Genomic DNA, 11,321 nt, shown 5'->3' on the forward strand with positions numbered 1-11,321 from the left:
CCCAGTTTGTCCATCTTTTTTTTTCCTTTCTGTAGTCATTAATTTTCTCATGCATACAACATACTGTTGATCTTTTCTCTTTTTCTTTCCCCGTGAATAGATACTGCTCTTATAAGGAGGTATCCTATGCAAAGGACACAGAAATAACAGAATTTATTCTCCTTTTCAATTTCCTTCTAAAGTGACTGTCTATGTCATGGAACAAGAATGGGGAACACCAGAATCATAAAACTATACTTTCAAAGAAGTATGCATTTTATTGTCATACTTACATTGTACTCATGTATGTTATATTTTTGAAGGCAGTGACCTATGATGATGTGCACATCAACTTCACTAAGGAAGAGTGGGATTTACTGAATCCTTCCCAGAAGAATCTCTACAAAGATGTGATGCTGGAGACCTACAGGAACCTAACTACTATAGGTGAAAATGAATTTCTTTCATGTTTCAAAATATGGAGACAACTTTTCTTTGGTTTATGATTTTGTTCTGTAATTTGTTTTAGAGAAAGAAGAATGAGGTAAATAACACAGTCCCAGTTCTTAGGTGCACTTAAGATAATAAGCTAATTGTTGCACATTCTTAAATAATATAACATATATTCTGATACTGTATTTCAGGATACATTTGGGAAGACCTTAACACCGAAGAGCATTGTCAATGTTCTAGAAGACATGCAAGGTAATTTTCTTGGGCAAGTTCATAACAATTTCCCTTGAATAGTTTGTAATGTGTTGTGGAACTTTAAAACGAAAGCAACAGTGTAAATGACCACAGCTTTAAATGCATTGATGGTTAGTAAATTTTCACAAATCCATATCCCTCAATTTCATGTATGTGAATTGCATCTGTAAAGCCTTCATTTAAGAAAAAGTCTAGGTAGCAATGCCTGAACAGATATCACCATTTGATTAATAGCACCACGAGAGCTATGTTGTAGAACTGCTGCTTCATTTGCTCCTTGCTATTCATGGCAGAAAATGTATACATATTTCAGTGATGATGAGTATAGCTGCAAAACGTTCTACTAATCCAATAGCCCATGGTAAGCCTTGTATCACTCATATACTTTTTGTGACTGTGCTAAGTTTAGTGAAATCAGACTAGTCAAGGGGCATTTGTTGTAGAGAAATCTTAATATCTATACAAGTCTGTGAAAGTCAAACCTTGTAGATTCATTTTGGAAATCTTTTATACACTATTCTTTTTTCATATATATGATATGTCACTCTTGACACAAGTGTATGAGAATAGGAATACAGAAAGATTTAGCATACCTCTCCTTAAGAACAATTAAGAAGATAAAATGTAGTTCCTATGTAGGGTGTACATGTTTAATTTGATCCAAAAATACAAAGTTAATTTATTTTCTATCATCATGGTTAATACCCAGATACAATCTCATATTACAACAAAAACAAACAAACAAACATGAGTTCTAGGTCTATGCAAATTCTTCTGGGTGTCTTAGTTCACTTACCAAATGTGGTTCACAATATAGTAAAATTATGAATGGAGTAAAGTTGGTAAAGCACTCAATATATGCAGTTCTCTTCAAAATGTAAAAAATGTCCTAGAAAAGTATAGGTATAGTTATAGATGAAAAGATAAACCATGGCACAATGGAATTTCTCATCACAAATATTTTTCTAGATGTAAATGACACCTAATGAGAGAACAAAACATTATTTTAAACAAAGCTATAAATAAAACCTTGATAGTTGATTCCTTTTTACAATTTGAAAAAATATGAAATTAATTTATATAGGTATGAGGTTCAACTGCATTGAATGTGGTAAAGCTTTTACATGTGTAAATTATCCTTGCAGGATTGAAAGAATTCAAACTGAAGAGAAGCTTTCAGTATATTCTCACTGTGGTGAAGTCTTGTCTTATAACACTCATCTTCTAAGGAATGAAAAAACACATAGCAGAGAAAAATGCTGTGAAATTAAGCAATGTGATGAAGTCTTTTCTTATGACAATAATTTTGAAACGCATAAAAGAACACACACTGGAGAGAAAGCCTATGAGTATGGTCAAGATGATGAAGACTTTCTTCTTTATGAAAATCATCAAAGTCATAAACAAACACATACTGGAGAGAAATCATATGAATGTAATCTGCATGGTAAGGTCGTTCCTGTTCAGAGTCATCTCCAAAAGATTAAAAGAATATATACTAGAGAGACATCCTATGAATATAATCAGGGTTGTAAAGCTATTGCACAATGTACTGTTTTTCAAACATATAAGAGAATACAAACTGGAGAAAAACCCTATGAATGTAATCAGTGTGGTAAGGCCTTTGCACATCATCATCGTCTTCAATTGCATAAAAGAACACATACTGGAGAGAAACATTATGAATGTAATCATTGTGGTAAGGCCTTTGCACACCACAGTAATCTTCAAAGCCATAAAAGAACACATACTGGAGAGAAACCCTATGAATGTAATCAGTGTGGTAAGGCCTTTGCATGCAACAGTGCTCTTCAAGATCATCGAAGAACACATACTGGAGAGAAACCCTATGAATGTAATCAGTGTGGTAAGGCCTTTGCACGACATAATCATCTTCAATTGCATAGAAGAACACATACTGGAGAGAAACCCTATGAATGTAATCAGTGTGGTAAGGCCTTTGCATGTCACAGGGATCTTCAAAGGCATAAAAGAACACATACTGGAGAGAAACCCTATGAATGTAATCAGTGTGGTAAGGCCTTTGCACAACACAGTAATCTTCAAAGCCATAAAAGAACACATACTGGAAAGAAACCCTATGAATGTACTCAGTGTGGTAAGGCCTTTGCACGCTGCAATGCTCTTCAAGAACATCGAAGAACACATACTGGAGAGAAACCCTATGAATGTAATCAGTGTGGCAAGGCCTTTGCATTTCACAGGGATCTTCAAAGGCATAAAAGAACACATACTGGAGAGAAACCCTATGTATGTAATGAGTGTGGTAAGGCCTTTGCACAGAACTTTGCTCTTCAATACCATAAAAGAACACATACTGGAGAGAAACCCTATGAATGTAATCAGTGTGATAAGGCCTTTGTATGCCACAGCAATCTTCAAAGCCATACAAGAACACATACTAGCCGGGCGGTGGTGGCACACGCCATTAATCCCAGCACTTGGGAGGCAGAGGCAGGTGGATCTCAGTGAGTTCGAGACCAGCCTGGTCTACAAGAGCTAGTTCCAGGACAGGATCCAAAACCACAGAGAAACCCTGTCTCGAAAAAAAAAAAAAAGAACACATACTGGAAAGAAACCCTAGAAATGATATCTGTGTGATAAGGCCTTTGCAGACCCCTGTACTCTTCAAAGGCTTAAAGTGTAACATACTCTAGAGATACCTGTTAATGGAATGTGGTAATTTCTTTTTCACAATCATCTCCAAATACATAATATGAACGCTTCTGTAGAGAAACCCTGAAGTTAATTTGTGTATTTTTCAAAAACATGAGAACAAAAATTATACTGTAGTGAAACTCTATAAATGAATTCAGTGTCATAATGTTTTGTGCTTCAAGAATCATAAGACTTTGTGTGTAGTCATCTGAGAAAGCTTGTGCATATTGAAGTTGTGCCTTCTAGCTTCAAAGTCTAGATCAATGTTGAGTGTCATTCATCCTTACTATTTGGATCATTGGCCTGTGGTCCTCCTCCCTTAAGGTACAGATCACAACTGTGCCCTCCAGTTTTGAATTGTAGTTCATTCTTGATATAATAAAGTTGAAAACCAAGAACAACTGTCATAATCAATCCATTGTCAACATGACAAACAATCATATCACCTTATTAATTTCCAAATGAAAGTCAATAACTGGGTTGTAATTATGACTAAACATAACATAATTATGTCAAATACCAATGATTATATATTTAGAATATTGGCAATGTCTCATGGAGGATATCATTCTAGTATCTCAAACTTCTGATAACGACAAATATTTTTATAAATGATGTTGCAACATATGATAGGGAAATTTAAGACATAGAAATAACTTTACAAATACATTGTCATCAAAATACAACAGAAGCACTCATATCAGTTAAAGTTCTCATTGCTGCAATAGTCACTTGGCCTTAGAAGGTATTTAGAACTGCCATACTCTGCTGCCCATTCTGTATTTCTCCCAACCTCTGCAAGCACTTCACAAGGTCTTGGGTCTTTTCCTAGAGAAGTGACCCATGCCTTCATTCCTGATGGATATGTGACGTTTGTCATACTTATTGGATTATACTGTTTTTGTTTCTCATTTGTCTTAATGGCAAGTCCTGGTATCACAAGGGGATGCCCTAAAAGATCTCCTGCATTCTGCACATACTATCTTTCTTGTCTCTATTTTTTTAAGTATTTATTTATTTATTTATTATGTATACAATATTCTGTCTGCATGTATGCCTGAAGGCCAGAAGAGAGCACCAGACCTCATTACAATAGGTTGTAAGCCACGATGTGGTTGATGGGAATTGAACTCAGAACCTTTGGAAGAGCAGGCAATGCTCTTAACCACTGAGCCATCTCTCCAGCCCCTTTCTTGTCTCTATTGTGAAGAGCAATCCAAATTCCCCATGCTAATCTAGATATATCACCTTGCCTAAAGTTGTTATTCTTTCTCTAGTCTGTTGGTTTAAGAGCATTTGAAGCCCAAATGTCCTTTTCACAGAGGAAGTTTTCCAGTGTAGTCACCCTGCCAGTAGGTTGGTGACTGGTCACCCTAGTAATGGTGTCATATTTGGGGCCAAGTTTTGGTCTGTGCCATGCGTAATATGGCAACTCAGCAAAACTGTAGCTAAGTCAGCCATGATGAGTTCAAGTCCATGTTCTTGAACCCATGCCTATCTCCCATTTTGTCAATGTGGCCACTTTGGTCATGGGCCCATTGGACACTGACATGAATAACTGGGAAAAGAGGCTGATTGTACATGGAAGAGTCATTCTGTCTCAATGAGTTCTGAACTCCTCCTCAGCTGAATGAACCTTTTGATCAGCATTTATAAGGAATACAAAGGTCTTTATACTCCTTTCCCTTTCACAGAGATTATTCACATTCTCCTTCCTCAGATGTCTTCAATCACCAATTTTCTAATCATGCTCCTTACTAACCCCTCAGCATCCAGTCAAACCACTGGATAAAGTCCATCAATCAGTTCATTGCTAGTTGTAGATTAGACCATCTCTCCTTCCAAATAAAGCACATTCAAATGTGTGTTGTTTGATTTTCTGCCCACTGGGAACATTTCCTTTCACAAGCATCTTTCACGGTTGTCCCAGCCAGGGATTGTAGTCCTGCAGCTGTCTACTTCTGGGTGGTTCCTGCATGATGTATTGAACCATCAACCAGGGCCTAGTCATCTCTTCCTCATTCAACCAATCACAGGGAATAGACTATAGGTGTATGCTTGACAGCAGAAGGCATAGTAACAGGAGTAGAAACCATTGGAAGTTGGCCATTTCTTCATGTACCTTCCTCGTGTCTTCAGGACCTCCTTGGTCCTGATCTATAATATACCACTTCCATTTGATAACAGGTTGCAGCTGTAGATGTCCTACTTTGTAACTTGATAGATCCAGAAATACCCAGCATTTCACATCACCTGATAAGGTGGTGACTATAATGATTTAAGCCACATATATTTGATACTCCTAGGTTCTAGGGGTCATGTAGGGACAGACAGGCCCTCAGGCACCCAGGGATGTTAAAGGCTCCCTCCTGCATGATCCACATATTACTCAGCTAAGCCCTTCCCTACTTGCATGAGCCCTATCATCTGCATATGATGTAGCCACGTCAACCCCTCTGTGCATACACCAGACAGCTTGTAAAAGCTGGATGAGCCATCTTCCTCCCTCTCTGCACACTGACTTCCCAGGCCTGTGCACATCCCTTCTAATAAACTCCTAAGAGTATTTGTTGTGTGCTCTGTGTTTCCTTCATGGTAAGAAAAAATCCTAGCCCATAGAAGTCCAATTAGGTAAAATAAATACAAATCAAAATGCCTACCATTTTATTAAGTACGGAGCCCTCTGATGACCGATCCCATTTTGGGAGACAGAACGAGGGGGGGGGGGCAAGAGGGAGGAGCCCATGCAAACTGGGAAGTAAGTGTTTCTCCTCTAGGATCACACTAAATACACTGTTGGAGAGGTCCTGACCCCTCACTGACGGGGTTGTACCTGGAATGCTGGGATTTGTAGTCCAGGCTAATGCAACTCCTCATCCAGTGGGTGCAGTGTTGAATGTCAGAGCCTGTAGGTTATGTTCCAGACTTAACATTTCTCACTTGTGCCAAGTAATTTCGGTGACCTACTGTCAAATGTTCGGTTTTTCTCAGTGAATTGAATTAATAATATGTGCTTGCATATTTGAGTATATTTATTTTAGCAAATGCTTTTCTGGGCAGCAGCGACAGATATTTGGAATGAATTTAAGAGGTAATATTGTTCCAATTCTCCAGTTCTCCTTTTTTGGAGGTTATTCAGGTTTCTTATTTTCCTGGGTTGTGTAATTTTTTTGTTTGTAGACTGTGTAGTGGCTGTGGTCTTCCACCTAGTCAGCCTTCTCAGAGATTAATAGAGATCATTATAACTGTTCCTCCAGAAGCACTGTATACAGGGCTGTTAGGTGCCTTTTCCTTGAAATTTTCTGGTTTTGTGTTCTCTATTTTTTTGTGTTTTTGAAAATTATGGTTTTGGTAAAGTTATCTTTTAGAATAAGCATCAAGATTGATAGTCGACTTTCCACAGTGTCATCTACTTGAATTTCAAGCAAGACCTTATGGTACAGTATGAACATGCCAGGGGCATTTCTTTCCATCATTTGTCTATTTACTTTTGTTCCTACATGATTTTGATTTAAGAATGTCCCTAAATGTCTCTGCTTTTACATTGTGATTATGGTTAGAAGTGGACTTGTTAACTGAGCATGCTTAAGGAAAGGGAGATGATACATGAGCATGTTCAGACTCCCTACGTAAAATCTCCATGCTTCATTTGTTTAGGAACAATACTGTTTTGAACACAACTCCCAGCCGGGCTGTGGTGGCTCACGCCTTTAATCCCAGTACTTGGGAGGAAGAGGCAGGCAGATCTCTGTGAGTTCGAGACCAGCCTGGTCTACAAGAGCTAGTTCCAGGATAGGCTCCAAAACCACAGAGAAACCCTGTCTCAAAAAAACCAAAAAAAAAAAAACCAAAAACAAAACGAAAACTCACACACTCTTTGTGCCTCCTGTACTCCTGCAGGCAAGAATTTTTTTTTTTATCATTTTTTCTGTCTTGGTTGTTGAAATATCTGGCTATTTTTGGTAGTTAAAACTGACTACCTCAGTGATTATCTGATACACAAAGAATTGATTATACCTGAGAGAGATTTTATTTAAAGGTTTTGAAAAGGGAAAATCCTCCATTAATCTGTATAATTTGAGATGATAGGGCTCACCTTAAGCTGCTTGGTGTTTGTTCACAATTAACCAGTGAGCCATCTCTCCCACCCATGTCTGTGCACAGTCCTATCACCATCACTCTTGAGCAGAGGTAGTGGGATTTTCTGCATTTGAGACCAGTCTGGCCTACAGAATGAGTTCTACAACCACACAGAAAAATCCTGTCTTGCAATCACACACACACAGACACAAAAACCTGAATTCAACAAAGACTGTGGCCCAACTTAATCAGCATCTTACATTCTGGTAGCAGCAGTCACATATAAAGCATTTTGAAGAAGAAAATTATCTTTTTTGCCTCTGTGCTCTACCTCTGGGTACCAAGCTCATTCCTTTACTAGTATTTGAGCCTACTTCATTGTAATTTTGATGAATACTTAAAACCAGCTGAGTCACAGAGCCTTGTGGGCAGAACAACTACTAGATTCTTCACATGACCTTAGACAAAAGGCTGAGAAGCAAGCTATTGGATTCTTCAATTGCTTTTGGTAGGCAGCTATTCTTAAGTTTCTGGACAACAGCTTGTGAGACATTCTAATAAGCCCACTTTTTACATACATGATGAGATTCATTCTACCAGTCCTGCTGATGTAGAGAATCTTGAATACTGCAGTTGTATATTTTATTCACCTGACTATGGAGGGAGATGTGCTGGCTAACAACAGTGCTCATGAAGACATTCTTTCTAGCTCCATTATTCTCTACATATTCAAATTTCTATGAACACTACTCTTTTTATTATTATTCATTTGCCCGGAGTTTGCTTTTAATTCAAGGAACAAAACCCATAAAGCAATGGAGCCATTATCCAGCTTTCCGATGGGGCAAAGACCGATCATCTTGATTGATATCTTGTTCCTGCTTTTCTCCTTTCTGTTGTGTAAAATTCCTGTGAAAACCATGTAAAAAGTACCTTCAGTTCATCTGATCTCAGAATGAAGACACAGAACAAATATTTCATTTTGTAACTTTAAAACTCTCTTTAATTGTTAGTATTCTAGGCATCCTTACCTCTGTCGAAGAGGAAATTACGCCACCCACCTAGCACAGTGTACCATACAAGTCACATAGTATGCTGGAAGAAAAAGGGAAAGTTCCTAGGAGCGCAAAAAGATGACATTGATTGCTTTAGTAGCCTTGGGAAAGTGCTATTGAACTGTATATATTCTCAGATCTGGAGAAGTTCTCTATTAGGGGGAATGGATTGCACAGGAACCAGTATTCTGTCTCTTTAAGCACACTATATCCCGATGGGAGGTGCTCTTGTCACTCAGAACTCACTAGCCAATCATGCACTCCAGGTGACCTGCCAGTCAGAAGCAGTGCAGGCCTCTTCCGGGCAGCCGCCTTCAGTCTTGGCTTTGAGGAGGAGCTGGCGCCAGTGGATTCCTGTACTCGGGTGCAGTTGCTGTTGCAGGGAGACGGTGCACTGAGAACTTTGGCAAAATGGAGAAGCACAACATGGTGAGTGAGGGAACGCTGTCTCCTGATGTGGAGGAGCAGAGGGCGAGGTGCGGAAGACACTATAGTGTTTTCTCCATGGGTCTGGGTGGGAACCTGTCGAGATATTCCCTGTATGTGAAGTTCCTCATGGTCCCTGCGAACTCCTGAACCTGGGGGCAGGCCTCTGAATAACTTTGTTCTGTGGCTTCATCTCCTTAGAGTATTGGGAGCAGGAAGTTGTGTGTAAATACACTTTCCTAATCAAGTTCAACACGGTTCATGCATTCATGGCCAAGTTGCCAAACTCAGAGAAGCCTGGATTCTCCAATATCTTCTAGCACTTTGCATTTAAGATTTAAATATAGTCTGAATCTATATTTAAATTTGTGGAGGTTATCAAAGGCATCTCACGTGTTGTGTAGCTTTCCACTACTGTACCAAAATGTTGAAGAGTAGAATTGGTGATACAATAGATTGAACAATGCTTAAAAAATAGTCTCACAAAGTATAATTTAGCAGAGGGAGAACTGTATCTAAAACACCAGACTTTAAGTATATGTTAATTAGACCTGGTAGAGATTAGAATGCCCAGGTATACACTGTTCAGATTGTCCAGATATTTGACTCCAAATTATTTCAAAGAAGCCAGCACTGATTTAAAAATAAAACGTCGTTGCCAGGCGGTGGTGGTGCATGCTTTAATTCCAGAACTCCAGGGTCAGAGGCTGGTGAAATCTTTTAAGGCCAGCCTGATCTACAATAGTTCCAGGACAGGCTCCGAAGCTACTGAGAAAGCCCGTCTCGAAAAATCCCCGAGTGCAGGGATTAAAGCAATGCCCCACCACTCCCCAACTAAGATGCTATTTTTCTTCAGAATCTTACTAGGTACGAGATGTATCTTCTGCAACATCTCCCCACCCTATCTTTATCTTTTACTTGTCCAGTCCAGTCTTTCTCCTTCCTCATGATCTTCACCTTAGAACCCTGTCAGTTAAGAATGACCTGCTGTAACATGTCATTGGCACACTTAAGAGAATATCCTGAGAATACTTTTGTCTAAATATTGAGACTGACAAGTTGCCTGTTTCTATTTCAATTGTTCAAACTATAATCTGGATCATTATCTTAAGGGATACTTATGGATAACAGCATATATTGAATGCAAAATCTGTCTAACCTAGCTCCCCTTGAGCATTGGACAGAGATCAATGCATAACATCATTACAGAGACTTTTCTTTTTTTTAATATTTATTTATTTATTATGTATACAATATTCTGTCTGTGTGTATGCCTGCTGGCCAGAAGAGGGCACCAGACCCCATTACAGATGGTTGTGAGCCACCATGTGGTTGCTGGGAATTGGACTCAGGACCTTTGGTAGAGCAGTCAATGCTCTTAACCTCTGAGCCATCTCTCCAGCCTGAGACTTTTCTTTATTAATCATCTAAATGTGTTTTTTGATTTCTCAGTAGAAAGTCATATTAATTCTAGAAGAGTTGCCTTTCCATCCCAATAGAAATATTGTTTCTGAGACAACTTCTGTTATGCTGACTCAGTTGGCCTTGGTCCCTGTCTGTTGCTTTCTTTTTTTTTTTTTTTTTTTTTTTTTTTTTTTGGTTTTTCGAGACAGGGTTTCTCTGTGGCTTTGGAGCCTATCCTGGAACTAGCTCTGTAGACCAGGCTGGTCTTGAACTCACAGAGATCTGCCTGCGTCTGCCTCCCGAGTGCTGGGATTATAGGCGTGCGCCACCATCGCCCGGCTGTCTGTTGCTTTCTTGTGCTACCTTGAGAGTCCTCTATATTACAGCTTCAAAGTTCTTAAATGACTGTACCAATTCACAGTTTTAAAATTATGTATTTCCTTGGCACTAGTGGTGCACGCAGAGTCTACAAAAACTAGTTCCTGGACATGCACCAAAGCTACAGAGATACCCTGTCTCAAACAAAACCAATACATTAAAATAAAATAAAATAATGCATGTGAGCCATGTAGTTGACTGTCGACGCAGTCACCGAAAAAGAATCTGCATATGGAGCATTTCTTCTCTCCTCAGACCACAAACGGGAGAATAGATTATTGTGTGCACTGCGGGGGGCTATCAGCTGTTGCAGCCACCACTATGAAAAAGGGCCTGACTGTGGTAGCAGGAGAGGTTTGTAATTGCCCAGCATGTGTAAATTAATGTCATGTGAATGAACACAGACCAGATTGTGCGGTGTCCAGATTAGGAAGGTTATCTTGAGTCAAGGAACATTGAATTTGCAATTAGGGAACTATCCTCTGCAGATATGATCGATATTTTTTTTTAATTGAGGTTTACTGATCTCTACAATTTTCTTTTTTTTTTTAATATTTATTTATTATGTATACAATATTCTTTCTGTGTGTATGTCTGAAGGCCAGAAGAGAG

At 38.9% G+C, this 11,321-nt stretch overlaps 1 long non-coding RNA gene across 1 annotated transcript; it reads left to right on the forward strand.

The window, feature by feature from the left end:
• The first annotated feature begins 307 nt into the window (after nt 1-307).
• Nucleotides 308-1,935, forward strand: LOC142839765 (uncharacterized). Its single transcript, XR_012908834.1, has 3 exons — nt 308-426; nt 624-684; nt 1,917-1,935. It is a non-coding gene; the product is annotated as an uncharacterized LOC142839765 (long non-coding RNA).
• Nucleotides 1,936-11,321: the final 9,386 nt, after the last annotated feature.

This window comes from Microtus pennsylvanicus, chromosome 22 (assembly GCF_037038515.1).
Source record: "Microtus pennsylvanicus isolate mMicPen1 chromosome 22, mMicPen1.hap1, whole genome shotgun sequence".
Taxonomy (NCBI): domain Eukaryota; kingdom Metazoa; phylum Chordata; class Mammalia; order Rodentia; family Cricetidae; genus Microtus; species Microtus pennsylvanicus.